The 27974-nt window shown below is 51.2% G+C and overlaps 15 non-coding genes and 1 pseudogene across 15 annotated transcripts; 10 read left to right on the top strand and 6 right to left on the bottom strand.

Moving 5' to 3' along the window:
- Nucleotides 1-4236: 4236 nt before the first annotated feature.
- LOC138237372 (U5 spliceosomal RNA) lies at nucleotides 4237-4353 on the top strand. Its single transcript, XR_011188906.1, has one exon. It is a non-coding gene; the product is annotated as a U5 spliceosomal RNA (small nuclear RNA).
- A 391-nt stretch (nucleotides 4354-4744) lies between these two features.
- On the top strand, nucleotides 4745-4861 carry LOC138237361 (U5 spliceosomal RNA). The gene has a single exon (XR_011188895.1). It is a non-coding gene; the product is annotated as a U5 spliceosomal RNA (small nuclear RNA).
- Nucleotides 4862-5252: 391 nt separating this feature from the next.
- On the top strand, nucleotides 5253-5369 carry LOC138237375 (U5 spliceosomal RNA). The gene has a single exon (XR_011188909.1). It is a non-coding gene; the product is annotated as a U5 spliceosomal RNA (small nuclear RNA).
- Nucleotides 5370-5760: 391 nt separating this feature from the next.
- LOC138237380 (U5 spliceosomal RNA) lies at nucleotides 5761-5875 on the top strand. Its single transcript, XR_011188914.1, has one exon. It is a non-coding gene; the product is annotated as a U5 spliceosomal RNA (small nuclear RNA).
- A 393-nt stretch (nucleotides 5876-6268) lies between these two features.
- LOC138237385 (U5 spliceosomal RNA) lies at nucleotides 6269-6385 on the top strand. The gene has a single exon (XR_011188919.1). It is a non-coding gene; the product is annotated as a U5 spliceosomal RNA (small nuclear RNA).
- Nucleotides 6386-6775: 390 nt separating this feature from the next.
- Nucleotides 6776-6890, top strand: LOC138237371 (U5 spliceosomal RNA). The gene has a single exon (XR_011188905.1). It is a non-coding gene; the product is annotated as a U5 spliceosomal RNA (small nuclear RNA).
- Nucleotides 6891-7649: 759 nt separating this feature from the next.
- Nucleotides 7650-7791, bottom strand: LOC138237357 (U4 spliceosomal RNA). Its single transcript, XR_011188893.1, has one exon. It is a non-coding gene; the product is annotated as a U4 spliceosomal RNA (small nuclear RNA).
- A 230-nt stretch (nucleotides 7792-8021) lies between these two features.
- Nucleotides 8022-8138, bottom strand: LOC138237366 (U5 spliceosomal RNA). Its single transcript, XR_011188900.1, has one exon. It is a non-coding gene; the product is annotated as a U5 spliceosomal RNA (small nuclear RNA).
- A 5261-nt stretch (nucleotides 8139-13399) lies between these two features.
- Nucleotides 13400-13569, top strand: LOC138237423 (U1 spliceosomal RNA). Its single transcript, XR_011188955.1, has one exon. It is a non-coding gene; the product is annotated as a U1 spliceosomal RNA (small nuclear RNA).
- Nucleotides 13570-14205: 636 nt separating this feature from the next.
- Nucleotides 14206-14324, bottom strand: LOC138237416 (5S ribosomal RNA). Its single transcript, XR_011188949.1, has one exon. It is a non-coding gene; the product is annotated as a 5S ribosomal RNA (ribosomal RNA).
- Nucleotides 14325-16131: 1807 nt separating this feature from the next.
- On the top strand, nucleotides 16132-16295 carry LOC138237411 (U1 spliceosomal RNA). The gene has a single exon (XR_011188944.1). It is a non-coding gene; the product is annotated as a U1 spliceosomal RNA (small nuclear RNA).
- Nucleotides 16296-16931: 636 nt separating this feature from the next.
- Nucleotides 16932-17050, bottom strand: LOC138237365 (5S ribosomal RNA). Its single transcript, XR_011188899.1, has one exon. It is a non-coding gene; the product is annotated as a 5S ribosomal RNA (ribosomal RNA).
- Nucleotides 17051-24024: 6974 nt separating this feature from the next.
- LOC138237418 (U1 spliceosomal RNA) lies at nucleotides 24025-24165 on the top strand (annotated as a pseudogene).
- A 636-nt stretch (nucleotides 24166-24801) lies between these two features.
- On the bottom strand, nucleotides 24802-24920 carry LOC138237395 (5S ribosomal RNA). The gene has a single exon (XR_011188928.1). It is a non-coding gene; the product is annotated as a 5S ribosomal RNA (ribosomal RNA).
- A 1807-nt stretch (nucleotides 24921-26727) lies between these two features.
- On the top strand, nucleotides 26728-26891 carry LOC138237413 (U1 spliceosomal RNA). The gene has a single exon (XR_011188946.1). It is a non-coding gene; the product is annotated as a U1 spliceosomal RNA (small nuclear RNA).
- Nucleotides 26892-27527: 636 nt separating this feature from the next.
- Nucleotides 27528-27646, bottom strand: LOC138237402 (5S ribosomal RNA). The gene has a single exon (XR_011188935.1). It is a non-coding gene; the product is annotated as a 5S ribosomal RNA (ribosomal RNA).
- Between the last annotated feature and the right edge of the window lie 328 nt (nucleotides 27647-27974).

The following is a 27974-nucleotide window of genomic DNA, read 5'->3' as shown; positions in this document are numbered from 1 at the left end:
CAAAACCTTTGACAAAAGCTCTTGGTAATTGATGGTCTTCAATAATGCTTCTCCTTTAGGTACATTTTAAATCAGCTGAAAAATGCTGTGAAATGGGGGGGCACTTCAGGCCAGTGTAGGATTTGGGTTACAAGAACTATGAAACTGCACGAGAAAGCCCGTACACTGAATTACACGGCTTTCTATTCAAAGGACAAAAGAAATTCCCTGAGCTTGATTTTTTGCAGCACAGAGAGGACCACTGTTGTGAGGTCGGTTAGCTCAGTTGGTTAGATGGTGGTGCTAGTAACGCCAAGGTTGTGGGTTTGAGCCGCGTACGGGCCAGGTCCTTTTCTCCTCTCTTACCAAAGCTGTTAGGTTCCTTTCCGTGGTGAGATGGGTTGTCATGCAACGCTGCCACATAGCGCCGACAGACAAGAGTGTTGCGGGAGAAGAGAAATGTGTTTGAAGATTTAAGAGTGTCTTAGGTGCAGCCAAAATCAAGTGTCACAAATGCAAGTGGTTGGATTTCCATTGTTTAATATGGTAAAAATAAGCGGAAGTAATCTGCCGGTCCGGCACAGTCTGCCATGCTTTTGTCATTTACTGTAAAGTGGTATTGAACTGGGTGTCGAACTGGAGCCTCACCATTTGCATATGTGAGGCTCCAGTTATACATCGAGTGTCACATTAAATGACAAAAATGAAGAGAGTTAAAGCAGCTGGAGAGGTTTTCTTACAACTTTTGAGCTGACACAGTTTTGGAAAATGTTTCCTTCACGCTGCACTGTACAACATAGGCAGCCAAGAGTCTCCAAAACAAAACAGAATTGACAGATAGGAGAAAATTCCCACTCGTCCTGAAGTTCCCAAAATCAAGCACTGAGCGTAAACAAAGTGTCTAAGTAGCGTGGGAATGCTAACCCTAACCCTAGCGTAAAAAGATGAGTCAAAGTAACGTCTAATCGGATTAGTTTCCTTAGAGCTGGTTCAGAGTTTGCTGAAGAGTTTACCCAGTGGGCACTGATTCGTCGAATATACGTATATTCACGGCGAAAATACGGCTATACGTATATATACGTCGCCTCGACGTATAATCAAAGTCGAATTGCAACCGTAAAATCGACGACATTAATAAACGCATATATAACGTCGAAAACACATCTAACACAGTGCCTGAGGCTTTTTACTGTATGTATCGTGTGTGCCGCAACTAGGAGTATACGGCACTCTGCACAGTGTACGAAGTAAATTATTTTCGCAGTAATTAATTTACACGTGTATAATAAATATAGTAAATATAATAAATTAATTACTGCGAAAATTACTTCGTACACTGTGCAGAGTGCCGTATACTCCTAGGTAAGTTAGGTACATCTTTTTGCCCAAAACTGAAGGGGCGACATTCCTCCCTCCCCCCGTGATGCCAGGCCTGTCCCCATCCTATTCCATAATGTCATTATACTGTATATAATACCATACAACAGTGACCGATCCTTACTAACTGCATGCGTTAAAATTGCACATCAGCTCATAGCAGGGGGCACATAGCCGCGATGTATTATCAATGTTAAATTTCAACCATAATATCGACAACATTAATAAACGCATACGTTGAGAAAATATCGAACCCAGCATATTTTCCGGTTATATACCACAATGCATTGCTAGTATTCGTTGGTCACCATTTTGGACACGTTTTTCAAACGTAGAAGTATATCCGCAAATATCTCAGCAATCCTCTTTTGACGAGTAAGTATGAACAATAATAATACTATCTGAATACATACAGATCTTTCTTAATATTATTTTGATTAAAATAGTAAGTGAATAAGCAAAAAATGGCACATAAAAATAGTGGAGCTTTTTAAACGTCTGTACTTACTGCGCCCCATAAGAAATCGTTTGTCCCCATTCAAAAGAGGTTGTGCGATGTCCTGCAGCGTTCGCAAAGCAAACCTTTGACAGTTTGAAAAGAGGAATTTATTCTGCTTCCTGTGCGTGCAGTAGTTACAAAGTTGAACGTCTTTACACGATCTGCTGCAGTTTTCAGTGGGCGGGCGTTGTCAAATGGCTTGGAAAAACGCACTGTGTTTCGGCTCGGCAAACATTGTGAGCAGTGTCCTGCATGTTTTCTGTGTATAGCTGTCTTTTAACGCATACAGAATTCATTCGAAATGGGGAATGGTGTGAATGGGGAAGATGACACTAAATCGTTTTGCCGTTTCTCTATTCTTATTCTATGTTGTACTTTCAAACTTTGGGTACTCTTTAATTAGGACAGACTTTATTGCTCAACTTCTATGATGCAAGCCAAATTTTATACATTTATTTCAGCTTTGAGCTTAGTAAACCGTTCATTTTTTAGATTATACTAAAGAAGATATTAATCATCATTAATTTGGGAAGTAATATTATATAATTTTCTCCTAGCTGCGGTGCTGAAGTCCCGCCCTAAATCAGCAGAAAAAGAAATAAAGGAGCACGCAATGTGTTACTTGAAGAATGCATATGCAAGGCAGGGGGCCAGGAGATCTGGACACTGAAAATACTAGGTTTTTGGTTCTAACTGTTAGGACAATTACACAGGGTTTGCAAATAGTGGACAAAAATCGTCTTAACTTCCATTGTAATATTTTTTTTCTTGGAAATATAGAAGTTGTACATTTTAAAATGTATATTTGAATCAAAATGTGGTTTTGAGTTAGTGTGTTAATGTAATTAGTTTGTGTTTGCCGTTACTATACTGTATATTGCCATATTACCAGAATTTGTAGCTGAAGTTTAAGACTAGTTGTGTTTTTTATGATTATTGCCCATATGTTGATTGTTGATTGATTGTATACAATGTATAATTTGAAATACATATTTTTCAGGTGTGAATGTGTATTTTCACAATAAATTTCTAAACCAAATCATTGGGTTGATTTACTAGTTTCTACACCTGTAAAACCTAACTTTGATGTATAATAGACCTCTACCCATATACGTATAATAGACCTCTAAAGTTATCCGTATAATAGACCTCTAACCATATACATATAATAGACCTCTAAAGTTATCCGTATAATAGACCTCTACCCATATACGTATAATAGACCTCTAAAGTTATCCGTATAATAGACCTCCAACCATATACGTAGAATAGTCCTCTAAAGTTATCCAGAACTCCTACCATATATGTATAATAGTCCTCTAAATTTATCCGTATAATAGAACTCCAACCATTTACGTATAATGAACATCTAATCATAGACGTATAATTGACGTATAACAATAGACGTATATTAGAATTTCATTCTAGACGAATTGCAGACCACATTTAGACGTCTGAGGTATGCGTTTAATAGACGTATATTATACGTCTTTTGCCCACTGGGTTACGTCTCAACAGAAACGCTCTTTAGCTCTTTCAGTGTTATGCAGAGAACAGCGTCTGTCGAGATCACTTTTGAGTCAGCGCGAAACGCCGTGTGCTGTCAGTTTGATTTCATATTGCTCGTAGCGGCGCCCGGCTTTTGTCTGTCAAACGTTAGGTTGCGCTTCTTCATGCTGCATCGTCGGCATGAGTGGAGCTTTTTAAACGTCTGTACTTACTGCGCCCCATAAGAAATCGTTTGTCCCCGTTCAAAAGAGATTTTGCGATGTCCTGCAGCGTTCGCAAAGCAAACCTTTGACAGTTTGAAAAGAGGAATTTATTCTGCTTCCTGTGCGTGCAGTAGTTACAAAGTTGAACGTCTTTACACGATCTGCTGCAGTTTTCAGTGGGCGGGCTTTGTCAGATGGCTTGGAAAAACGCACTGTGTTTCGGCTCGGGAAACATCATGAGCAGTGTCCTGCATGTTTTCTGTGTATAGCTGTCTTTTGACGCATACAGAATTCATTCGAAATCATTGATTTCTCCAATTATCAAGGGTCCCTTAAAGGATGAGTCAAAGTAACGTCTAATCGGATTAGTTTCCTTAGAGCTGGTTCAGAGTTTGCTCAAGAGTTTACCTTTCACAGATGTGCAAAGAAGAATGTTGGGGGTGCACGCTTCAAGGTGCCTTACAGTGCGTTGTTTCCGACACAGTGTGGCCGGGTGTTTTCCGAGTTATCGCACGGATTGGGCACGCCCACAAGCCGAGAGCCGCAGGCGATGAGCCCGGGGCTGAACGGGCCCCACTGGCTAGTTTGTAAGGCCAGGTGCATTGCCAACCACGACCGGCAGCGCAGAGGCTTTGAAGGCGGTCTGGGCTCCTGCAGCTGTGCAGCCACGCACTCTGGTTTCTCTTCATCTCGTACAAATCTTTCGCCTTTTATTAAAGATTTCCGTGGAGAGGAGCATGAATAAGTTCCATGCAATTTTTGTGCTTCCCTGCCTTCGGGTGGGGCGCAGCCTGGCTGGTCAAAGAGAGAAAACAAAAACGTTCGCAATCACTCTTGTTATGGCAATTGTGGCCGTCTGCTCCGCGAGTCCTCGGTCTCCGGCTGTCTGATTGGCGCTCTTTTCTTTGGGGGGCGGGAAGTGTCCGGCCGCAGGGGATCTTGGGACCTCGCTTTGCATAGCGGCTTCCCAGAGTGCGTCGTTTCCGGCACAGTGTGGCTGGGTGTTTTCCGACTTATCGCACGGATTGGGAACGGCCGCAAGCTGAGAGCCGCAGGCGATGAGCCCGGAGCTGAACGGGCCCCACTGGCTCGTTTGTAAGGCCAGGTGTATTGCCAACCATGACCGGCAGCGCAGAGGCTTTGAAGGCGGCCTGGGCTCCTGCAGCTGTGCAGCCACGCACTCTGGTTTCTCTTCATCTCGTACAAATCTTTCGCCTTTTACTAAAGATTTCCGTGGAGAGGAGCATGAATGAGTTCCATGCAATTTTTGTGCTTCCCTGCCTTCGGGTGGGGCGCAGCCTGGCTGGTCAAAGAGAGAAAACAAAAACGCTCGCAATCGGTCTTGTTATGGCGATTGTGGCAGTCTGCTCCGCGAGTCCTCGGTCTCCGGCCGTCTGATTGGCGCTCTTTTCTTTGGGGGGTGGGAAGTGTCCGGCCGCAGGGGATCTTGGGACCTCGCTTTGCATAGCGGCTTCCCAGAGTGCGTCGTTTCCGGCACAGTGTGGCCGGGTGTTTTCCGAGTTATCGCACGGATTGGGCACGCTCGCAAGCCGTGAGCCGCAGGCGATGAGCCCGGAGCTGAACGGGCCCCACTGGCTCGTTTGTAAGGCCAGGTGCATTGCAAACCACGACCGGCAGCGCAGAGGCTTTGAAGGCGGACTGGGCTCCTGCAGCTGTGCAGCCACGCACTCTGGTTTCTCTTCATTTCGTACAAATCTTTCGCCTTTTACTAAAGATTCCCGCGGAGAGAAGCATGAATGAGTTCCATGCAATATTTGTGCTTCTCTGCTTTCGGGTGGGGCGCAGCTGGGCTGGTCAAAGAGAGAAAACAAAAACGCTCGCAATCGGTCTTGTTATGGCGATTGTGGCCGTCTGCTCCGCGAGTCCTCGGTCTCCGGCCGTCTGATTGGCGCTCTTTTCTTTGGGGGGCGGGAAGTGTCCGGCCGCAGGGGATCTTGGGACCTCGCTTTGCATAGCGGCTTCCCAGAGTGCGTCGTTTCCGGCACAGTGTGGCCGGGTGTTTTCCGAGTTATCGCACGGATTGGGCATGCTCGCAAGCCGTGAGCCGCAGGCGATGAGCCCGGAGCTGAACGGGCCCCACTGGCTCGTTTGTAAGGCCAGGTGTATTGCCAACCACGACCGGCAGGGCAGAGGCCTTGAAGGCGGCCTGGGCTCCTGCAGCTGTGCAGCCACGCACTCTGGTTTCTCTTCATCTCGTACAAATCTTTCGCCTTTTACTAAAAATTTCCATGGAGAGGAGCACGAATGAGTTCCCTGCAGTTTTTGTGCTTCCCTGCTTTCGGGTGGCGGGCAGCTGGGCTGGTCAAAGAGAGAAAACAAGCACGTTCGCAATCGCTCTTGTAATGGTGATTGTGGCCGTCTGCTCCGCGAGTCCTCGGTCTCCGGCCGTCTGATTGGCGCTCTTTTCTCTGGGGGGCGGGAAGTGTCCGGCTGCAGGGGATCTTGGGACCTCGCTTTTCATAGCGGCTTCCCAGAGTGCGTCGTTTCCGGCACAGTGTGGCTGGGTGTTTTCCGACTTATCGCACGGATTGGGCACGGCCGCAAGCTGAGAGCCGCAGGCGATGAGCCCGGAGCTGAACGGGCCCCACTGGCTAGTTTGTAAGGCCAGGTGCATTGCCAACCATGACCGGCAGCGCAGAGGCTTTGAAGGCGGCCTGGGCTCCTGCAGCTGTGCAGCCACGCACTCTGGTTTCTCTTCATCTCATGCGAATCTTTCGCCTTTTACTAAAGATTTCTGTGGAGAGGCGCATGAATGAGTTCCATGCAATTTTTGTGCTTCTCTGCCTTCGGGTGGGGCGCAGCTGGGTTGGTCAAAGAGAGAAAACAAGCACGTTCGCAATCGCTCTTGTAATGGTGATTGTGGCCGTCTGCTCCGCGAGTCCTTGGTCTCCGGCCGTCTGATTGGCGCTCTTTTCTTTGGTGGGCGGCAAGTGTCCGGCCGCAGGGGATCTTGGGACCTTGCCTGGATAGCGGCTTCCCAGAGTGCGTCGTTTCCGGCACAGTGTGGCCGGGTGTTTTCCGAGTTATCGCACGGATTGGGCACGCTCGCAAACCGTGAGCCGCAGGCGATGAGCCCGGAGCTGAACGGGCCCCACTGGCTCGTTTGTAAGGCCAGGTGTATTGCCAACCACGACCGGCAGGGCAGAGGCCTTGAAGGCGGCCTGGGCTCCTGCAGCTGTGCAGCCATGCACTCTGGTTTCTCTTCATCTCGTACAACTCTTTCGCCTTTTACTAAAGATTTCCGTGGAGAGGAGCACGAATGAGTTCCCTGCAATTTTTGTGATTTCCTGCTTTCGGGTCGCGGGCAGCTGGGCTGGTCAAAGAGAGAAAACAAGCACGTTCGCAATCGCTCTTGTAATGGTGATTGTGGCCGTCTGCTCCGCGAGTCCTCGATCTCCGGCCGTCTGATTGGCGCTCTTTTCTTTGGGGGGCGGGAAGTGTCCGGCCGCAGGGGATCTTGGGACCTCGCTTTGCATAGCGGCTTCCCAGAGTGCGTCGTTTCCGGCACAGTGTGGCCGGGTGTTTTCCAAGTTATCGCACGGATTGGGCACGCTCGCAAGCCGTGAGCCGCAGGCGATGAGCCCCGAGCTGAACGGGCCCCACTGGCTCGTTTGTAAGATCTGCGGCAGATCGTATAAAGACGTTCAACTTTGTAACTACTGCACGCACAGGAAGCAGAATAAATTCCTCTTTCAAACTGTCAAAGGTTTGCTTTGCGAACGCTGCAGGACATCGCACAATCTGTTTTGAACGGGGACAAACGATTTCTTATGAGGCGCAGTAAATACAGACGTTTAAAAAGCTCCACTCATGCCGACGATGCAGCATGAAGAAGGGCAACCTAACGTTTGACAGACAAAAGCCGGGCGCCGCTACGAGCAATATGAAATCAAACTGACAGCACACGGCGTTTCGCGCTGACTCAAAAGTGATCTCGACAGACGCTGTTCTCTGCATAACGCTGAAAGAGCTAAAGAGTGTTTCTGTTGAGACGTAACAAGCTTGTTTCTTTCTACCATGATGTTACCATGACAAAATCTGTCTTTAAACACCTTGCTCAGTCTCTGACGAGACTGTCAAGAATTGCTTTCGCCGATTGTATTGCAAACCGGCGGAAGCGGGGTATTGGGAAAAGTTTTCAACTAGCAATAATCGCGCATCGGCTAAACCTCACAGGCTACGATACTGCCACTGCGCAAAGCTGACGGTTGCCAGGCAACCGCGTGGATCCTATGGAAATCGTTATCAATCGTCTCATGGCATGTCGTTGCTGTAACGCTTCATATTTGCGGCCGGACACTTCCCGCCCCCCAAAGAAAAGAGCACCAATCAGACAGGCGGAGACCGAGGACTCGCAGAGCAGACGGCCACAGTCGCAGTAATAAGAGTGATTGTGAGCGGTTTTGTTTTCTCTCTTTGACCAGCCCAGCTGCGCCCCACCCGAAGGCAGGAAAGCACAAAAATTGTATGGAACTCATTCATGCTCCTCTTCATGGAAATCTTTAGTAAAAGGCAAAAGATTTGTACGAGATGAAAAGAAACCAGAGTGCGTGGCTGGACAGCTGCAGGAGCCCAGGCTGCCTTCAAGGCCTCTGCCCTGCCGGTCGTGGTTGGCAATGCACCTGGCCTTACAAACGAGCCAGTGGGGCCCGTTCAGCTCCGGGCTCATCGCCTGCGGCTCTCGGCTTACCTGGCAGGGGAGATACCTTGATCAGCCTGTAGTTGGAGTAGTTGGATTGTTTTCTTGTTTTGTGGAAGCAGTGTTTGTTTTGCAGTTTGAGATGGCAACCTTTGGATCCCGCAAGAATGCTGTACGTTTTGAGCTTTTGGATGACCTGTTCATGGATCGTATGCAGTTCAGCAGAAAAGTGTTACAGAAGGAACTTGGCTTTGAACCTCGGCACTTGGATTTCATCTTTGCTCTCCCAGGTCAGAAAGCATTTGAGGTTGTATTTGGTACCTATCCTCTGTTTGAACAATGCGTGGATGTGTTTGAGGCAAAAAGAGGGAAAGTTCCTGCACTTGAGAAGATCAACTTGCAGCCTCTGACACAGAGAGAGAGGAAAACGGTGCATGTTGTTATGTTCTCGGAACTGGCAAAGACGGAGGACATTCACACCTGGCTTAACCAGTACTGCACCGTCCACCATGGAACTGAGGTTAGAGATGTTGACGGTATAAAAACAGGAGCAAGGAAATTCGAGGTTCGCTTACTACCGGACAATGTAAATGGAGGCTTAAGGCACCTGCCCTCTACAATCCGGCTGGGCGCCTGCAATGGCTATGTTTTTTATGTGGGACAACCAAAGGTGTGTCGGCGCTGTGGTGCTGTGGGACACCTGGCATCTTCCTGCACTGTGAAATGCTGCAAGACCTGTGGCAAACAGGGACATTTAGCCTCTGACTGTTCAATGCTGCCAAAGTGCAATTTATGTGGCTCGGAAGGACACGTTTTTAAGAACTGCCCTCACGCCTACGCCAATAAACTCAAAATGAGAAAGGATGAGGCAGTGCTTGTTTTAGCCAAACCGGCCCGAAAAGCCAAAGCAAACAACAAGTCAAACAAAGAACCCTTGTTGGACAAAGAGTCTCAGCCTCCAGCCAGGATCAGTCCTGCTGTGGCTCCGGGGCCGGTGGAAGAGAAATCCACTACGCTCCCACAACCGCAGACTGCACCAGACAAGCACGAGGGTTTGAAAACCCCCGAGAACAGCGAGGACCCCTCCCCCACTCCTGCTCCTCAGAACGAGGGCCAGTGTGGGGCCCCCCGGTGGAGCGGGTCCAGCGACGATACCCAGGATTCAGCGGAGCTGCTTTTCTCAGACTCTGCAAGTGCTACAGATGCCCTCCTCTCCTCCATCCAGTCCATCACGGAGGATCTGCAACAGCTGGTGGGTGAGGGGGAAGAGGAGACTGGTGCATCGGCTGCACCCCTTTCCCCTCAGTGCTCCCAGGAGCTGGACTTGAGGAAAAGGAAAAATGACTCTGTTTTCTCCCCGAGCGAGGAGGAAGGAGAGAATGGCGATGGGGACAGCTGGAACCCCTCCACCCCTCCCTCTACCCCCTTCCTTGAAATGGACTCCGTGAATGCTTTTACTGCTGCCACCCTGATGAAGGCTCATTCAGAGGATGGCTGGCAGGAAATTGGTAAGAAGAAAAAGAAAGAGAAGGTAACAGGTGAGACCGAAGAGAAATGTGTTTTGTAAAGACTGGTTCCACTTTCTTATGTAAAATGGCTCTAAACATAATTTCTCTTAACACCAGAGGTATCAATGACAGAGTTAAATGCCAGTGTGTCTTTGATTACCTCCAGCAGAGAGAGGGAGATGTGTTGATGTTGCAGGAGTGTGCTTTAGCCTATCAAGAGAGGTATAAAAGCTTTAAAGATAGGTGGGATAAAGGGCCTTCTGTTTGGTCAGGGGACAATAACAACAGAGCCTCTGGCGTGGCCATTCTTTTCAAAGGATGGGCTTTCAAATTGAAAAGTATTCAGAGGGTCATAGATGGCAGGTTGCTGTGTGTGGATGTGGAATGGGGGACCGTTAACCTGCGGCTAATCAATGTGTATTGTCCTACTGACGTGGGAGGAAGGGTGGAGCTACTCAAGGCACTCTCTCCCCTATTGTTAAGTAGCACAGACGTGATAGTGGGAGGGGATTTTAATTGTATCTTAGAGCACACAGACAGGCAGTCTAGCTCTCCGATAAAATTGGATTCCAGCTCACTGGCCCTGCAAAACTTAGTTCAAGACTTTAAACTCTCAGACACATATAGATGTATATATCCCACAACAGCAGGATATACATGGTCAGGGAGGAATAGCAGCTCCAGAATTGACTATTGCTTTGTCTCAGAGAGAGTGAAAGTTGTTGGGGTCACTCTTCAGCCTGTCTTCTTCTCAGATCATCAGGCTTTAGGGTGTAGAGTGGAACTCCAGGGCGGGACTGTCTTTGGCCCAGGCCTCTGGAAACTCAACACAAAGCTGCTAGAGAACGAGGGGGTAGTATCCCGCTACAAGGAGAAACTATCACAGTGGCTGTCCTTGCAGTGTCTGTACGGGTCAGTAGGAGAGTGGTGGGAGGAGGTGAAGATGAGGACAAAGACCTTTTTCATGGCTGAGGGAAGGAAGGCTGCTGCCAGACGGAGAGGAGTGCTAGCCAGGAAACAGAGGCAGCTGCAGCGTCTCTACACGATGCTGCACAGTGGCTTCGATGTGCTCGAGGATATCACCCTTTTAAAAAAGGACATCCGGAGCATAGCCGAAGAAAGTAGTCGAGGAGTGCTGTTAAGAGGCAGAGTGCAGTTCTTGGAAGAAAATGAGAAGTGTACTCGCTTCTTTTTCAGGAAAGTGGTAGGCTCCAAGTCTGTCATGGAAAGTGTAGTTGATGAGGAGGGACGAGAGAGAACAGAGCCGAGTGCTATCCTCTCCTGCACCAAGGCCTTCTACTCAAGACTGTACAGCTCTACAGAGGTAAAGGATGAAGAAATTCATTTTTTTACCTCAAAGCTAGAAAACGTTTTGAGTGAAGAAGATAGGGAAGTACTTGAGAGGGATTTGACAGTAGAAGAGCTGAGACAGGCTATGGAGAGCTTACAGAAGGGGAAAACTCCAGGTGCTGACGGGCTCCCTAAAGAATTTTATTGCACCTTTTGGGATCTGCTTCAGGATCCGCTACTGGTCCTATTCGAGGAAAGATATAAGACAGAATTGCTGCCTGACTCCTTAAGAGAAGGCACTATCTCTCTCTTGTTTAAGAAAGGAGCAAAAAATGACATAAAGAACTGGAGACCCCTCAGCCTGTTAGGCGTGGACACTAAGATCCTGTCCAAAGCCCTTTTCCTGCACCTACAAAATGTAGTGGCCTCACTGGTAGGGAAAGAACAGACTTGTGGGATAGCAGGACGCCTGATGAGCGACAACCTGGCCTTGTTGAGGGATGTCTGTCTGTACTCTGAGGATCGCTCCCTCCCTCTTTGCATTTTAGGTGTAGACCTAGAAAAGGCCTTTGACCGCCTAAACCGGCAGTACTTAACATCGGGACTTGAGCACATGAAGTTTGGCCCCATCATGAGAAAGTGGATTAACCTGCTGTACACAGGTAGCAACAGCAGAGTCATGGTTAATGGCAATAGATCACGCCCCTTTGAAGTCTGTTCAGGGGTGAGGCAGGGCTGCTCATTATCCCCCTTGTTATGCGTTTTGGCTATGGAGCCCTTAGCCTGTGCCTTGCGCCAGGATCAGGCCATTAATGGGATACCAGTGCCTGGAAGTGGGGGAGGAGAGGTAAAGACATCTCTATACATGGATGACGTCACCCTGCTCCTCTCTGACAATGCCTCAATTAGCAGAGCTCTGCAGTGCTGTGATCGTTTCTCTTTGGCTTCCTCCGCAAAAATTAACAAATCTAAGAGTGAGATTTTTTATCAGAACTGGAGGGAGCCAAAAGAAGGACATGATCTCAGGCTGCAAGAGAAGAGAATTAAGGTCCTGGGGGTGTATTTTGGAGAAGAGATGGGAACAGTAAATTGGCAGAACAAATTGCCAATCTTAAACAAAAAACTGATGCAATGGAAGGACCGAGACCTCACCATGACAGGGAAGGTGCTGGTCATCAAAGCCGAGCTCTTGCCTGTCTTGATTTTTCTGGCTTCTACCTTCCCAATCCCACACCGTGTTGCGGCGGTGCTGAGGAGATTGATGTTTCAATTTCTATGGGGTGGGAAGCAGGAAAGACTCAGAAGGGAAATAATGTACAGGCCGCTACCCTCAGGGGGGAAGTCTGTCCCAGATATTGCTACGAAGCTGCTGTGCATTTTCCTGGCCTCTGTGCTGAGAGGCTTTGCAACAGCACCTGCAGCGCGTACCTGGACTTATTTTTCCAGGCTCTGGGTAGGTAGGGAGGTGTTCAGAGTGTGGGGTGTCAGACCCAAGCTGGACGTCCCACTCTCTGACACATGCCCTGCAATTTATGGGACAGTTAAAAGTTTTCTAAGATCTCACCCAATTGGCCATATTCCCCTCCGAGATGTCAGCGTCCAAAAACTGGAAGATTTCGTTGCACCCCAGAACAATAGGCAGACCCATGTGGGCATTTTAACATCAGCCCAAACAAGGAAGGTGTGGAAACACACATCCTCTAAGTTTCTGTGCAACATTCACAGAGATTTAGCCTGGAGTGTCGTCCACCAGTGCTTACCGGTACGAACTTTCTTGTACCGTAGGGGCCTCACCCCCAGCCCTCGCTGCGTTAGGGTGGGCTGCGGCGAGGAGGAGACTGTATCCCATCTCCTGTGGTCCTGCTTTTTTGCTAAGGCCTTCTGGGCACAGTTTGAAGATTGGTTGCTGGCTCTCTCGCCCCAATTTACCCTGACCGCTGCTTTCGTCATATACGGCATCTCTCCTGTCAAACTTCCTCCTGACGTGTTTGACAGGATCTGGGCCGTGGTGAACAGTGGGAAAGTTGCCCTGTGGAGAGTGAGGAACATGGGGCTGTTCAAAGGCATCGAGATCCCAGTCAAGGCAGCAGGTAGCCTGGCCCTGTTCATCACCCGAGAGAACTATTACCTCAGAGATCTGTGGAGAGAAGGGAGGGAGGAAGCAGAAAATCTGTGGGAAATAGAGAGCATAGGTCAATATCTCAAGAAACTGTGAAAAACATTATCAAGTTTAAGTAAAGAATGTGATTTGCACCAGAAAAAAAGAAAATTGTTGCTATGTAACTGTTACCATGTCAAAATGTAATGAGATGTGATCATATATACTGTTTTAAGTATGTATATGAATGTAAAGCTTTCTGATTTGTGATGTCCTGTATTTTTTTGTGAAAAGAAAATAAAGTTCTTAAAAATCGAAATCGGTTCACCCAGGGCGAGGCTCGGCCATTGCACTCCGGCTGTGCTGACCCCTGCGAATTCCCCAAATGTGGGAATCTCGACTGCATAATTTCTGGTAGTGGGGGACTGCGTTCGCGCTCTCCCCTGATGTGCTTGGTCCAAAATCAGATACAGGAAGGTTAGGACACCACGAGCTGCGTGGCTGCGGAAGGATCCTGGTTCGACAGGAGTGGACGCCGCTGCTGGTTCTCGCTGGCTTTTAGTTAGGGGTCCGGAGAAGCATCTCAAGCTAGTTCCACTACTCCTTCCGGACGTTCATTCCCTTTTCAAAGTCAGTCGTTTTGCTGTAGTCTGCGTTCTTTAGGCTGATTATCGAGGTTAGCCTTTATTTGGTCATGGGGGGCCTCGGTACTGTATGCTGAGTCTAAAGACAGTTTCACCCGTTTTCTGATTGCTCGGTTCTGTACCAGTGCAGACATGTCAAACAGTGAATGGCTGTACCTCTATTGTATCCGTGCTCAATGAATGAAATCGGTAACAAATGAATATATGTCTAGTTATACGAAAAACGAGTGGTTTATCGACTCATCTTCATTTGCAGATTTAGAGGCAGCTTCGATATTCGTTTTACAGACGGGTTTTTTTTTTGGAATATGGGTCACACACATGCCACAGCAACAAAACATCTCTAGAGATGAGGCTATAGATCACCTTTCCATCCTGCAGGTTTTCCTCCCAAAGCCTACGGCACCAACGGCGACCCCTGCTGGCCGGGAGAGCAAAAGCTTACAGCACCTGGTATTCCCAGGCAGTCTCCCATCCAAGTACTAACCAGGCCCGACGCTGCTTAGCTTCCGAGATCAGACGAGATCGGGCGTGTTCAGGGTGGTGTGGCCGTAAGCAAAAGCCCCGGCGCCTGACTTGCTACTTGAAGCTGTGTGTGGCGGGGGTTCCGTGCTCCCCGAGCGGGACTGAAGGATCGTTCGTGTGCCACTCTTTGGAAAGGAGCTGCTTTCCAAATCGCATTGCGTGCCTGGATGTTGGCGAATGCGCTCCCTTGTGTTGGCTCGTCCCGCACTGGAGGAGGACAAACAATCTGCACGGAGGAGCACCAGGCAAGTCTTCACCAGACAAAAACCTCCAGTGCACAGCACTCTGGAAACATTTCGGGGCTTTCGCGTGTTTATTTCAGCACGTAAAGCGCACCGGTCCAACACGTCGGCCGGGCGCACGGCGCCTCCGCCCTCTTGTGGCCTTGCGGCGTCAGAGCAAGAGGCTCCTTCTCGCTGCCCTTCCGCTGTGTTGCAGGGCCCCGAGAGGGAACCCGGAGCGCGCACTTTGTGGGGGGCGGGGGACCGTGTTCGCGCTCTGCCCCCGGTCTCTTGCGCGAGTACTAAATCTCACGGACAGGGGGGCCTCGTCATTGATTGTTACAGGTGAGACGGGGATTAGGAGGAGACCCCGACTGATGGGTAAAGGGGAGCACTAACACCAGAGGGACACCCACGGCGTCTCTTTTTGAGAGACGCCCTGGGGTTTCCTAATGGCCAAGGAGGGTCGGGACCTCGGTTTGACGCCTCCCCCGAAGGACGGCGCCTGTTTGTGCAGCAGAGTGTCGCCATCAGGAGGCTGGGGCGTAAGAGAGCCACACAGCCCGCAGGGTGAGCGCTCCCTACTGGTCCCAGTCACACCTCTTGCAGGAGCAGCAGCAACCGGAGCTTTTCCGGGGTGGAATCTCCCATCCGGGTGCCGGCCAGGCTCACACCTGCTGGGCTGCCCCGGGGGTGAGCCCAGTCGAGAGTCGCAGGGCCAGATCTAGTCACCGGGGAGAAACGATACAAGTGAAGGATTGCTCGGCTCTCGGCACTTGAAAAGACCGACAAATGTCTCGTTCCCGCCGGAGCTGAATGTACCCGCATGTGTGGTGTCGTCTTCTTCCCCCGCCCCGCTGTGTTTGCTGTATTGTCTCTGAAGCCGGCCCCCCCGAGACGAGACGGGCTGTTCCTGTGCCCCAATTAACACTTTACAGGTGCCATTCCCCGGCATTGTGGCCATTGTCGGTGCTCACACGCGATAAGATAAGGCGGAGGAGAGCGGGGCATGCCCAGCGGCAGACATTCAAGGAGGGGGCAGTGCGAGGTGAGGTGAGGTGCGACACGCCGGAGCCCCGACGCAGCTAATGCGGAGCACTTGTTGGACTGGCATCGAAAGGACGTGTGCGCACGGAGCGAGCCTTCCCTGCGGCGGAGCGCGGGAACTTTCTCCCCCCCTCCCGCTGCAGGAGTTGTGTGCACTGCAGCGGTGCCGAGAGAAAAGCACAGAAGGCAGCAGGCTCTGGAGAGCAGGTAAGAGACGGAGCCTTGTGGGCAGGCGAGCAGGCCCGTTTTTTGGAAATTGCTGAAAAGGTTTGTTCGGTGTGTGGCAGGCGCACGTCGCGAGCTTGCGTGGCGATCTGCCGGTCTGGAGTTATGCAAATGAGGCCGAATTGCATCCCGGGACATGCTGCGAATGCGCAACGGCGACTGCAGATGTGTAGGAAACGGCGCGCTCGTTTTCTCGTTTTGCCCACACTTTTGAGTGTTAGTGTGGCGTGTGAGTGTGTGAAAGAGTGGGCCCAGCAGGAGGCGGTGGCGTGCGGGGCGAGGAGGTGGCCTAGGCTGCGCGATTTGTGCTGTGGGTGCGGGCCGCTTGCAGGGGCCTGTTTAACTCATACTTACCTGGCAGGGGAGATACCTTGATCAAGAAGGAGGTTCACCCAGGGCGAGGCTCGGCCATTGCACTCCGGCTGTGCTGACCCCTGCGAATTCCCCAAATGTGGGAATCTCGACTGCATAATTTCTGATAGTGGGGGACTGCGTTCGCGCTCTCCCCTGATGTGCTTGGTCCAAAATCAGATACAGGAAGGTTAGGACACCACGAGCTGCGTGGCTGCGGAAGGATCCCGGTTCGACAGGAGTGGACGCCGCTGCTGGTTCTCGCTGGCTTTTAGTTAGGGGTCCGGAGAAGCATCTCAAGCTAGTTCCACTACTCCTTCCGGACGTTCATTCCCTTTTCAAAGTCAGTCGTTTTGCTGTAGTCTGCGTTCTTTAGGCTGATTATCGAGGTTAGCCTTTATTTGGTCATGGGGGGCCTCGGTACTGTATGCTGAGTCTAAAGACAGTTTCACCCGTTTTCTGATTGCTCGGTTCTGTACCAGTGCAGACATGTCAAACAGTGAATGGCTGTACCTCTATTGTATCCGTGCTCAATGAATGAAATCGGTAACAAATGAATATATGTCTAGTTATACGAAAAACGAGTGGTTTATCGACTCATCTTCATTTGCAGATTTAGAGGCAGCTTCGATATTCGTTTTACAGACGGGTTTTTTTTTTGGAATATGGGTCACACACATGCCACAGCAACAAAACATCTCTAGAGATGAGGCTATAGATCACCTTTCCATCCTGCAGGTTTTCCTCCCAAAGCCTACGGCACCAACGGCGACCCCTGCTGGCCGGGAGAGCAAAAGCTTACAGCACCTGGTATTCCCAGGCAGTCTCCCATCCAAGTACTAACCAGGCCCGACGCTGCTTAGCTTCCGAGATCAGACGAGATCGGGCGTGTTCAGGGTGGTGTGGCCATAAGCGAAAGCCCCGGCGCCTGACTCGCTACTTGAAGCTGTGTGTGGCGGGGGTTCCGTGCCCCCCGAGCGGGACTGAAGGATCGTTCGTGTGCAACTCTTTGGAAAGGAGCTGCTTTCCAAATCGCATTGCATGCCTGGATGTTGGCGAATGCGCTACCTTGTGTTGGCTCGTCCCGCACTGGAGGAGGACAAACAATCTGCACGGAGGAGCACCAGGCAAGTCTTCACCAGACAAAAACCTCCAGTGCACAGCACTCTGGAAACATTTCGGGGCTTTCGCGTGTTTATTTCAGCACGTAAAGCGCACCGGTCCAACACGTCGGCCGGGCGCGCGGCGCCTCCGCCCTCTTGTGGCCTTGCGGCGTCAGAGCAAGAGGCTCCTTCTCGCTGCCCTTCCGCTGTGTTGCAGGGCCCCGAGAGGGAACCCGGAGCGCGCACTTTGTGGGGGGCGGGGGACCGCGTTCGCGCTCTGCCCCCGGTCTCTTGCGCGAGTACTAAATCTCACGGACAGGGGGGCCTCGTCATTGATTGTTACAGGTGAGACGGGGATTAGGAGGAGACCCCGACTGATGGGTAAAGGGGAGCACTAACACCAGAGGGACACCCCCGGCGTCTCTTTTTGAGAGACGCCCTGGGGTTTCCTAATGGCCAAGGAGGGTCGGGACCTCGGTTTGACGCCTCCCCCGAAGGACGGCGCCTGTTTGTGCAGCAGAGTGTCGCCATCAGGAGGCTGGGGCGTAAGAGAGCCACACAGCCCGCAGGGTGAGCACTCCCTACTGGTCCCAGTCACACCTCTTGCAGGAGCAGCAGCAACCGGAGCTTTTCCGGGGTGGAATCTCCCATCCGGGTGCCGGCCAGGCTCACACCTGCTGGGCTGCCCCGGGGGTGAGCCCAGTCGAGAGTCGCAGGGCCAGATCTAGTCACCGGGGAGAAACGATACAAGTGAAGGATTGCTCGGCTCTCGGCACTTGAAAAGACCGACAAATGTCTCGTTCCCGCCGGAGCTGAATGTACCCGCATGTGTGGTGTCGTCTTCTTCCCCCGCCCCGCTGTGTTTGCTGTATTGTCTCTGAAGCCGGCCCCCCCGAGACGAGACGGGCTGTTCCTGTGCCCCAATTAACACTTTACAGGTGCCATTCCCCGGCATTGTGGCCATTGTCGGTGCTCACACGCGATAAGATAAGGCGGAGGAGAGCGGGGCATGCCCAGCGGCAGACATTCAAGGAGGGGGCAGTGCGAGGTGAGGTGAGGTGCGACACGCCGGAGCCCCGACGCAGCTAATGCGGAGCACTTGTTGGACTGGCAAAGAAAAGACGTGTGCGCACGGAGCGAGCCTTCCCTGCGGCGGAGAGCGGGAACTTTCTCCCCCCCTCCCGCTGCAGGAGTTGTGTGCACTGCAGCGGTGCCGAGAGAAAAGCACAGAAGGCAGCAGGCTCTGGAGAACAGGTAAGAGACGGAGCCTTGTGGGCAGGCGAGCAGGCCCGTTTTTTGGAAATTGCTGAAAAGGTTTGTTCGGTGTGTGGCAGGCGCACGTCGCGAGCTTGCGTGGCGATCTGCCGGTCTGGAGTTATGCAAATGAGGCCGAATTGCATCCCGGGACATGCTGCGAATGCGCAACGGCGACTGCAGATGTGTAGGAAACGGCGCGCTCGTTTTCTCGTTTTGCCCACACTTTTGAGTGTTAGTGTGGCGTGTGAGTGTGTGAAAGAGTGGGCCCAGCAGGAGGCGGTGGCGTGCGGGGCGAGGAGGTGGCCTAGGCTGCGCGATTTGTGCTGTGGGTGCGGGCCGCTTGCAGGGGCCTGTTTAACTCATACTTACCTGGCAGGGGAGATACCTTGATCAGCCTGTAGGTGGAGTAGTTGGATTGTTTTTCTTTTGTTGGAAGCAGTGTTCGATTTGCGGTTTTTGAAATGGCAACCTTTGGATCCCGTAAGAATGCTGTACGTTTTGAGCTCTTGGATGACCTCTTCATGGATCGTATGCAGTTCAGCAGAAAAGTGTTACAGAAGGAACTTGGCTTTGAACCTCGGCACTTGGATTTCATCTTCGCTCTCCCAGGTCAGAAAGCATTTGAGGTTGTATTTGCTACCTATCCTCTGTTTGAACAATGCGTGGATGTGTTTGAGGCAAAAAGAGGCAAAGTTCCTGCACTTGAGAAGATCAACTTGCAGCCTCTGACACAGAGAGAGAGGAAAACGGTGCATGTTGTTATGTTCTCGGAACTGGCAAAGACGGAGGACATTCACACCTGGCTTAACCAGTACTGCACCGTCCACCATGGAACTGAGGTTAGAGATGTTGATGGTATAAAAACAGGAGCAAGGAAATTCGAGGTTCGCTTGCTACCGGACAGCGTAAATGGAGGCTTAAGGCACCTGCCCTCTACAATCCGGCTGGGCGCCTGCAATGGCTATGTGTTTTATGTGGGACAACCAAAGGTGTGTCGGCGCTGTGGTGCTGTGGGACACCTGGCATCGTCCTGCACTGTGAAATGCTGCAAGACCTGTGGCAAACAGGGACATTTAGCCTCTGACTGTTCAATGCTGCCAAAGTGCAATTTATGTGGCTCGGAAGGACACGTTTTTAAGAACTGCCCTCACGCCTACGCCAATAAACTCAAAATGAGAAAGGATGAGGCAGTGCTTGTTTCAGCCAAACCGGCCCGAAAATCCAAAGCAAACAACAAGTCAAACAAAGAACCCTTGTTGGACAAAGACTCTCAGCCTCCAGCCAGGATCAGTCCTGCTGTGGCTCCGGGGCTGGTGGAAGAGAAATCCACTACGCCCCCACAACCGCAGACTGCACCAGACAAGCACGAGGGTTTGAAAACCCCCGAGAACAGCGAGGACCCCTCCCCCACTCCTGCTCCTCAGAACGAGGGCCAGTGTGGGGCCCCCCGGTGGAGCGGGTCCAGCGAGGATACCCAGGATTCAGCGGAGCTGCTTTTCTCAGACTCTGCAAGTGCTACAGATGCCCTCCTCTCCTCCATCCAGTCCATCACGGAGGATCTGCAGCAGCTGGTGGGTGAGGGGGAAGAGGAGACTGGTGCATCGGCTGCACCCCTTTCCCCTCAGTGCTCCCAGGAGCTGGACTTGAGGAAAAGAAAAAATGACTCTGTTTTCTCCCCGAGCGAGGAGGAAGGAGAGCATGGCGATGGGGACAGCTGGAACCTCTCCACCCCTCCCTCTACCCCCTTCCTTGAAATGGACTCTGTGAACGCTTTTACTGCTGCCACCCTGATGAAGGCTCATTCAGAGGATGGCTGGCAGGAAATTGGTAAGAAGAAAAAGAAAAAGAAAAAGGTAACAGGTGAGACCGAAGAGAAATGTGTTTTGTAAAGACTGGTTCCACTTTCTTATGTAATATGGCTCTTAACATAATTTCTCTTAACACAAGAGGTATCAATGACAGAGTTAAATGCCAGTCTGTCTTTGATTACCTCCAGCAGAGAGAGGGAGATGTGTTGATGTTGCAGGAGTGTGCTTTAGCCTATCAAGAGAGGTATAAAAGCTTTGAAGATAGGTGGGATAAAGGGCCTTCTGTTTGGTCAGGGGACAATAACAACAGAGCCTCTGGCGTGGCCATTCTTTTCAAAGGATGGGCATTCAAATTGAAAAGTATTCAGAGGGTCATAGATGGCAGGTTGCTGTGTGTGGATGTGGAATGGGGGACCGTTAACCTGCGGCTAATCAATGTGTATTGCCCTACTGACGTAGGAGGAAGGGTGGAGCTACTCAAGGCACTCTCCCCCCTATTGTTATGCAGCACAGACGTGATAGTGGGAGGGGATTTTAATTGTATCTTAGAGCACACAGACAGGCAGTCTAGCTCGCCGATAAAATTGGATTCCAGCTCACTGGCCCTGCAAAACTTAGTTCAAGACTTTAAACTCTCAGACACATATAGATGTATATATCCCACAACAGCAGGATATACATGGTCAGGGAGGAATAGCAGCTCCAGAATTGACTATTGCTTTGTCTCAGAGAGAGTGAAAGTTGTTGGGGTCACTCTTCAGCCTGTCTTCTTCTCAGATCATCAGGCTTTAGGGTGTAGAGTGGAACTCCAGGGCGGGACTGTCTTTGGCCCAGGCCTCTGGAAACTCAACACAAAGCTGCTAGAGAACGAGGGGGTAGTATCCCGCTACAAGGAGAAACTATCACAGTGGCTGTCCTTGCAGTGTCTGTACGGGTCAGTAGGAGAGTGGTGGGAGGAGGTGAAGGTGAGGACAAAGGCCTTTTTCATGGCTGAGGGAAGGAAGGCTGCTGCCAGACGGAGAGGAGTGCTAGCCAGGAAACAGAGGCAGCTGCAGCGTCTCTACACGATGCTGCACAGTGGCTTCGATGTGCTCGAGGATATCGCCCTTTTAAAAAAGGACATCCGGAGCATAGCCGAAGAAAGTAGTCGAGGAGTGCTGTTAAGAAGCAGAGTGCAGTTCTTGGAAGAAAATGAGAAGTGTACTCGCTTCTTTTTCAGGAAAGTGGTAGGCTCCAAGACTGTCATGGAAAGTGTAGTTGATGAGGAGGGACGAGAGAGAACAGAGCCGAGTGCTATCCTCTCCTGCACCGAGGCCTTCTACTCAAGACTGTACAGCTCTACAGAGGTAAAGGATGAAGATATTCATTTTTTTACCTCAAAGCTAGAAAACATTTTGAGTGAAGAAGATAGGGAAGTACTTGAGAGGGATTTGACAGTAGAAGAGCTGAGACAGGCTATGGAGAGCTTACAGAAGGGGAAAACTCCGGGTGCTGACGGGCTCCCTAAAGAATTTTATTGCACCTTTTGGGATCTGCTTCAGGATCCGCTACTGCTCCTATTCGAGGAAAGCTACAAGACAGAATTGCTGCCTGACTCCTTAAGAGAAGGCACTATCTCTCTCTTGTTTAAGAAAGGAGCAAAAAATGACATAAAGAACTGGAGACCCCTCAGCCTGTTAGGCGTGGACACTAAGATCCTGTCCAAAGCCCTTTTCCTGCGCCTACAAAATGTAGTGGCCTCACTGGTAGGGAAAGAACAGACTTGTGGGATAGCAGGACGCCTGATGAGCGACAACCTGGCCTTGTTGAGGGATGTCTGTCTGTACTCTGAGGATCGCTCCCTCCCTCTGTGCATTTTAGGTGTAGACCTAGAAAAGGCCTTTGACCGCCTAAACCGGCAGTACTTAACATCGGTACTTGAGCACATGAAGTTTGGCCCCATCATGAGAAAGTGGATTAACCTGCTGTACACAGGTAGCAACAGCAGAGTCATGGTTAATGGCAATAGATCACGCACCTTTGAAGTCTGTTCAGGGGTGAGGCAGGGCTGCCCATTATCCCCCTTGTTATTCGTTTTGGCTATGGAGCCCTTAGCCTGTGCCTTGCGCCAGGATCAGGCCATTAATGGGATACCAGTGCCTGGAAGTGGGGGAGGAGAGGTAAAGACATCTCTATACATGGATGACGTCACCCTGCTCCTCTCTGACAATGCCTCAATTAGCAGAGCTCTGCAGTGCTGTGATCGGTTCTCTTTGGCTTCCTCCGCAAAAATTAACACATCTAAGAGTGAGATTTTTTATCAGAACTGGAGGGAGCCAAAAGAAGAACATGATCTCAGGCTGCAAGAGAAGAGAATTAAGGTCCTGGGGGTGTATTTTGGAGAAGAGATGGGAACAGTAAATTGGCAGAACAAATTGCCAATCTTAAACAAAAAACTGATGCAATGGAAGGACCGAGACCTCACCATGACAGGGAAGGTGCTGGTCATCAAAGCCGAGCTCTTGCCTGTCTTGAATTTTCTGGCTTCTACCTTCCCAATCCCACACCGTGTTGCGGCGGTGCTGAGGAGATTGATGTTTCAATTTCTATGGGGTGGGAAGCAGGAAAGACTCAGAAGGGAAATAATGTACAGGCCGCTACCCTCAGGGGGGAAGTCTGTCCCAGATATTGCTACGAAGCTGCTGTGCATTTTCCTGGCCTCTGTGCTGAGAGGCTTTGCAACAGCACCTGCAGCGCGTACCTGGACTTATTTTTCCAGGCTCTGGGTAGGTAGGGAGGTGTTCAGAGTGTGGGGTGTCAGACCCAAGCTGGACGTCCCACTCTCTGACACATGCCCTGCAATTTATGGGACAGTTAAAAGTTTTCTAAGATCTCACCCAATTGGCCATATTCCCCTCCGAGATGTCAGCGTCCAAAAACTGGAAGATTTCGTAGCACCCCAGAACAATAGGCAGACCCCTGTGGGCATTTTAACATCAGCCCAAACAAGGAAGGTGTGGAAACACACATCCTCTAAATTTCTGTGCAACATTCACAGAGATTTAGCCTGGAGTGTCGTCCACCAGTGCTTACCGGTACGAACTTTCTTGTACCGTAGGGGCCTCACCCCCAGCCCTCGCTGCGTTAGGGTGGGCTGCGGCGAGGAGGAGACTGTGACCCATCTCCTGTGGTCCTGCTTTTTTGCTAAGGCCTTCTGGGCCCAGTTTGAAGATTGGTTGCAGGCTCTCTCGCCCCAATTTACCCTGACCGCTGCTTTCGTTAGATACGGCATCTCTCCTGTCAAGCTTCCTCCTGACGTGTTTGACAGGATCTGGGCCGTGGTGAACAGTGGGAAAGACGCCCTGTGGAGAGTGAGGAACATGGGGCTGTTCAAAGGCATCGAGGTCCCAGTCAAGGCAGCAGGTAGCCTGGCCCTGTTCATCACCCGAGAGAACTATTACCTCAGAGATCTGTGGAGAGAAGGGAGGGAGGAAGCAGAAAATCTGTGGGAAATAGAGAGCATAGGTCAACATCTCAAGAAACTGTGAAAAACATTATCATGTTTAAATAAAGAATGTGATTTGCACCAGAAAAAAAGAAAATTGTTGCTATGTAACTGTTACCGTGTCAAAATGTAATGAGATGTGATCATATATACTGTTTTAAGTATGTATATTAATGTAAAGCTTTCTGATTTGTGATTTCCTGTATTTTTTTGTGAAAAGAAAATAAAGTTCTTAAAAATCGAATCGAAATCGGTTCACCCAGGGCGAGGCTCGGCCATTGCACTCCGGCTGTGCTGACCCCTGCGAATTCCCCAAATGTGGGAATCTCGACTGCATAATTTCTGGTAGTGGGGGACTGCGTTCGCGCTCTCCCCTGATGTGCTTGGTCCAAAATCAGATACAGGAAGGTTAGGACACCACGAGCTGCGTGGCTGCGGAAGGATCCCGGTTCGACAGGAGTGGACGCCGCTGCTGGTTCTCGCTGGCTTTTAGTTAGGGGTCCGGAGAAGCATCTCAAGCTAGTTCCACTACTCCTTCCGGACGTTCATTCCCTTTTCAAAGTCAGTCGTTTTGCTGTAGTCTGCGTTCTTTAGGCTGATTATCGAGGTTAGCCTTTATTTGGTCATGGGGGGCCTCGGTACTGTATGCTGAGTCTAAAGACAGTTTCACCCGTTTTCTGATTGCTCGGTTCTGTACCAGTGCAGACATGTCAAACAGTGAATGGCTGTACCTCTATTGTATCCGTGCTCAATGAATGAAATCGGTAACAAATGAATATATGTCTAGTTATACGAAAAACGAGTGGTTTATCGACTCATCTTCATTTGCAGATTTAGAGGCAGCTTCGATATTCGTTTTACAGACGGGTTTTTTTTTTGGAATATGGGTCACACACATGCCACAGCAACAAAACATCTCTAGAGATGAGGCTATAGATCACCTTTCCATCCTGCAGGTTTTCCTCCCAAAGCCTACGGCACCAACGGCGACCCCTGCTGGCCGGGAGAGCAAAAGCTTACAGCACCTGGTATTCCCAGGCAGTCTCCCATCCAAGTACTAACCAGGCCCGACGCTGCTTAGCTTCCGAGATCAGACGAGATCGGGCGTGTTCAGGGTGGTGTGGCTGAAAGCGAAAGCCCCGGCGCCTGACTCGCTACTTGAAGCTGTGTGTGGCGGGGGTTCCGTGCCCCCCGAGCGGGACTGAAGGATCGTTCGTGTGCAACTCTTTGGAAAGGAGCTGCTTTCCAAATCGCATTGCATGCCTGGATGTTGGCGAATGCGCTACCTTGTGTTGGCTCGTCCCGCACTGGAGGAGGACAAACAATCTGCACGGAGGAGCACCAGGCAAGTCTTCACCAGACAAAAACCTCCAGTGCACAGCACTCTGGAAACATTTCGGGGCTTTCGCGTGTTTATTTCAGCACGTAAAGCGCACCGGTCCAACACGTCGGCCGGGCGCGCGGCGCCTCCGCCCTCTTGTGGCCTTGCGGCGTCAGAGCAAGAGGCTCCTTCTCGCTGCCCTTCCGCTGTGTTGCAGGGCCCCGAGAGGGAACCCGGAGCGCGCACTTTGTGGGGGGCGGGGGACCGCGTTCGCGCTCTGCCCCCGGTCTCTTGCGCGAGTACTAAATCTCACGGACAGGGGGGCCTCGTCATTGATTGTTACAGGTGAGACGGGGGTTAGGAGGAGACCCCGACTGATGGGTAAAGGGGAGCACTAACACCAGAGGGACACCCCCGGCGTCTCTTTTTGAGAGACGCCCTGGGGTTTCCTAATGGCCAAGGAGGGTCGGGACCTCGGTTTGACGCCTCCCCCGAAGGACGGCGCCTGTTTGTGCAGCAGAGTGTCGCCATCAGGAGGCTGGGGCGTAAGAGAGCCACACAGCCCGCAGGGTGAGCACTCCCTACTGGTCCCAGTCACACCTCTTGCAGGAGCAGCAGCAACCGGAGCTTTTCCGGGGTGGAATCTCCCATCCGGGTGCCGGCCAGGCTCACACCTGCTGGGCTGCCCCGGGGGTGAGCCCAGTCGAGAGTCGCAGGGCCAGATCTAGTCACCGGGGAGAAATGATACAAGTGAAGGATTGCTCGGCTCTCGGCACTTGAAAAGACCGACAAATGTCTCGTTCCCGCCGGAGCTGAATGTACCCGCATGTGTGGTGTCGTCTTCTTCCCCCGCCCCGCTGTGTTTGCTGTATTGTCTCTGAAGCCGGCCCCCCCGAGACGAGACGGGCTGTTCCTGTGCCCCAATTAACACTTTACAGGTGCCATTCCCCGGCATTGTGGCCATTGTCGGTGCTCACACGCGATAAGATAAGGCGGAGGAGAGCGGGGCATGCCCAGCGGCAGACATTCAAGGAGGGGGCAGTGCGAGGTGAGGTGAGGTGCGACACGCCGGAGCCCCGACGCAGCTAATGCGGAGCACTTGTTGGACTGGCATCGAAAGGACGTGTGCGCACGGAGCGAGCCTTCCCTGCGGCGGAGAGCGGGAACTTTCTCCCCCCCTCCCGCTGCAGGAGTTGTGTGCACTGCAGCGGTGCCGAGAGAAAAGCACAGAAGGCAGCAGGCTCTGGAGAACAGGTAAGAGACGGAGCCTTGTGGGCAGGCGAGCAGGCCCGTTTTTTGGAAATTGCTGAAAAGGTTTGTTCGGTGTGTGGCAGGCGCACGTCGCGAGCTTGCGTGGCGATCTGCCGGTCTGGAGTTATGCAAATGAGGCCAAATTGCATCCCGGGACATGCTGCGAATGCGCAACGGCGACTGCAGATGTGTAGGAAACGGCGCGCTCGTTTTCTCGTTTTGCCCACACTTTTGAGTGTTAGTGTGGCGTGTGAGTGTGTGAAAGAGTGGGCCCAGCAGGAGGCGGTGGCGTGCGGGGCGAGGAGGTGGCCTAGGCTGCGCGATTTGTGCTGTGGGTGCGGGCCGCTTGCAGGGGCCTGTTTAACTCATACTTACCTGGCAGGGGAGATACCTTGATCAAGAAGGAGGTACACCCAGGGCGAGGCTCGGCCATTGCACTCCGGCTGTGCTGACCCCTGCGAATTCCCCAAATGTGGGAATCTCGACTGCATAATTTCTGGTAGTGGGGGACTGCGTTCGCGCTCTCCCCTGATGTGCTTGGTCCAAAATCAGATACAGGAAGGTTAGGACACCACGAGCTGCGTGGCTGCGGAAGGATCCCGGTTCGACAGGAGTGGACGCCGCTGCTGGTTCTCGCTGGCTTTTAGTTAGGGGTCCGGAGAAGCATCTCAAGCTAGTTCCACTACTCCTTCCGGACGTTCATTCCCTTTTCAAAGTCAGTCGTTTTGCTGTAGTCTGCGTTCTTTAGGCTGATTATCGAGGTTAGCCTTTATTTGGTCATGGGGGGCCTCGGTACTGTATGCTGAGTCTAAAGACAGTTTCACCCGTTTTCTGATTGCTCGGTTCTGTACCAGTGCAGACATGTCAAACAGTGAATGGCTGTACCTCTATTGTATCCGTGCTCAATGAATGAAATCGGTAACAAATGAATATATGTCTAGTTATACGAAAAACGAGTGGTTTATCGACTCATCTTCATTTGCAGATTTAGAGGTAGCTTCGATATTCGTTTTACAGACGGGTTTTTTTTTTGGAATATTTGTCACACACATGCCACAGCAACAAAACATCTCTAGAGATGAGGCTATAGATCACCTTTCCATCCTGCAGGTTTTCCTCCCAAAGCCTACGGCACCAACGGCGACCCCTGCTGGCCGGGAGAGCAAAAGCTTACAGCACCTGGTATTCCCAGGCAGTCTCCCATCCAAGTACTAACCAGGCCCGACGCTGCTTAGCTTCCGAGATCAGACAAGATCGGGCGTGTTCAGGGTGGTGTGGCTGAAAGCGAAAGCCCCGGCGCCTGACTCGCTACTTGAAGCTGTGTGTGGCGGGGGTTCCGTGCCCCCCGAGCGGGACTGAAGGATCGTTCGTGTGCAACTCTTTGGAAAGGAGCTGCTTTCCAAATCGCATTGCGTGCCTGGATGTTGGCGAATGCGCTCCCTTGTGTTGACTCGTCCCGCACTGGAGGAGGACAAACAATCTGCACGGAGGAGCACCAGGCAAGTCTTCACCAGACAAAAACCTCCAGTGCACAGCACTCTGGAAACATTTCGGGGCTTTCGCGTGTTTATTTCAGCACGTAAAGCGCACCGGTCCAACACGTCGGCCGGGCGC

The sequence above is a fragment of the Lepisosteus oculatus genome, unplaced genomic scaffold (genome assembly GCF_040954835.1).
Source record: "Lepisosteus oculatus isolate fLepOcu1 unplaced genomic scaffold, fLepOcu1.hap2 HAP2_SCAFFOLD_96, whole genome shotgun sequence".
In the NCBI taxonomy this organism is placed as follows: Eukaryota; Metazoa; Chordata; class Actinopteri; order Semionotiformes; family Lepisosteidae; genus Lepisosteus; species Lepisosteus oculatus.
The sequence above is the reverse complement of the archived record's forward strand: the minus strand, read 5'-3'. Positions and strand labels throughout refer to the sequence as shown.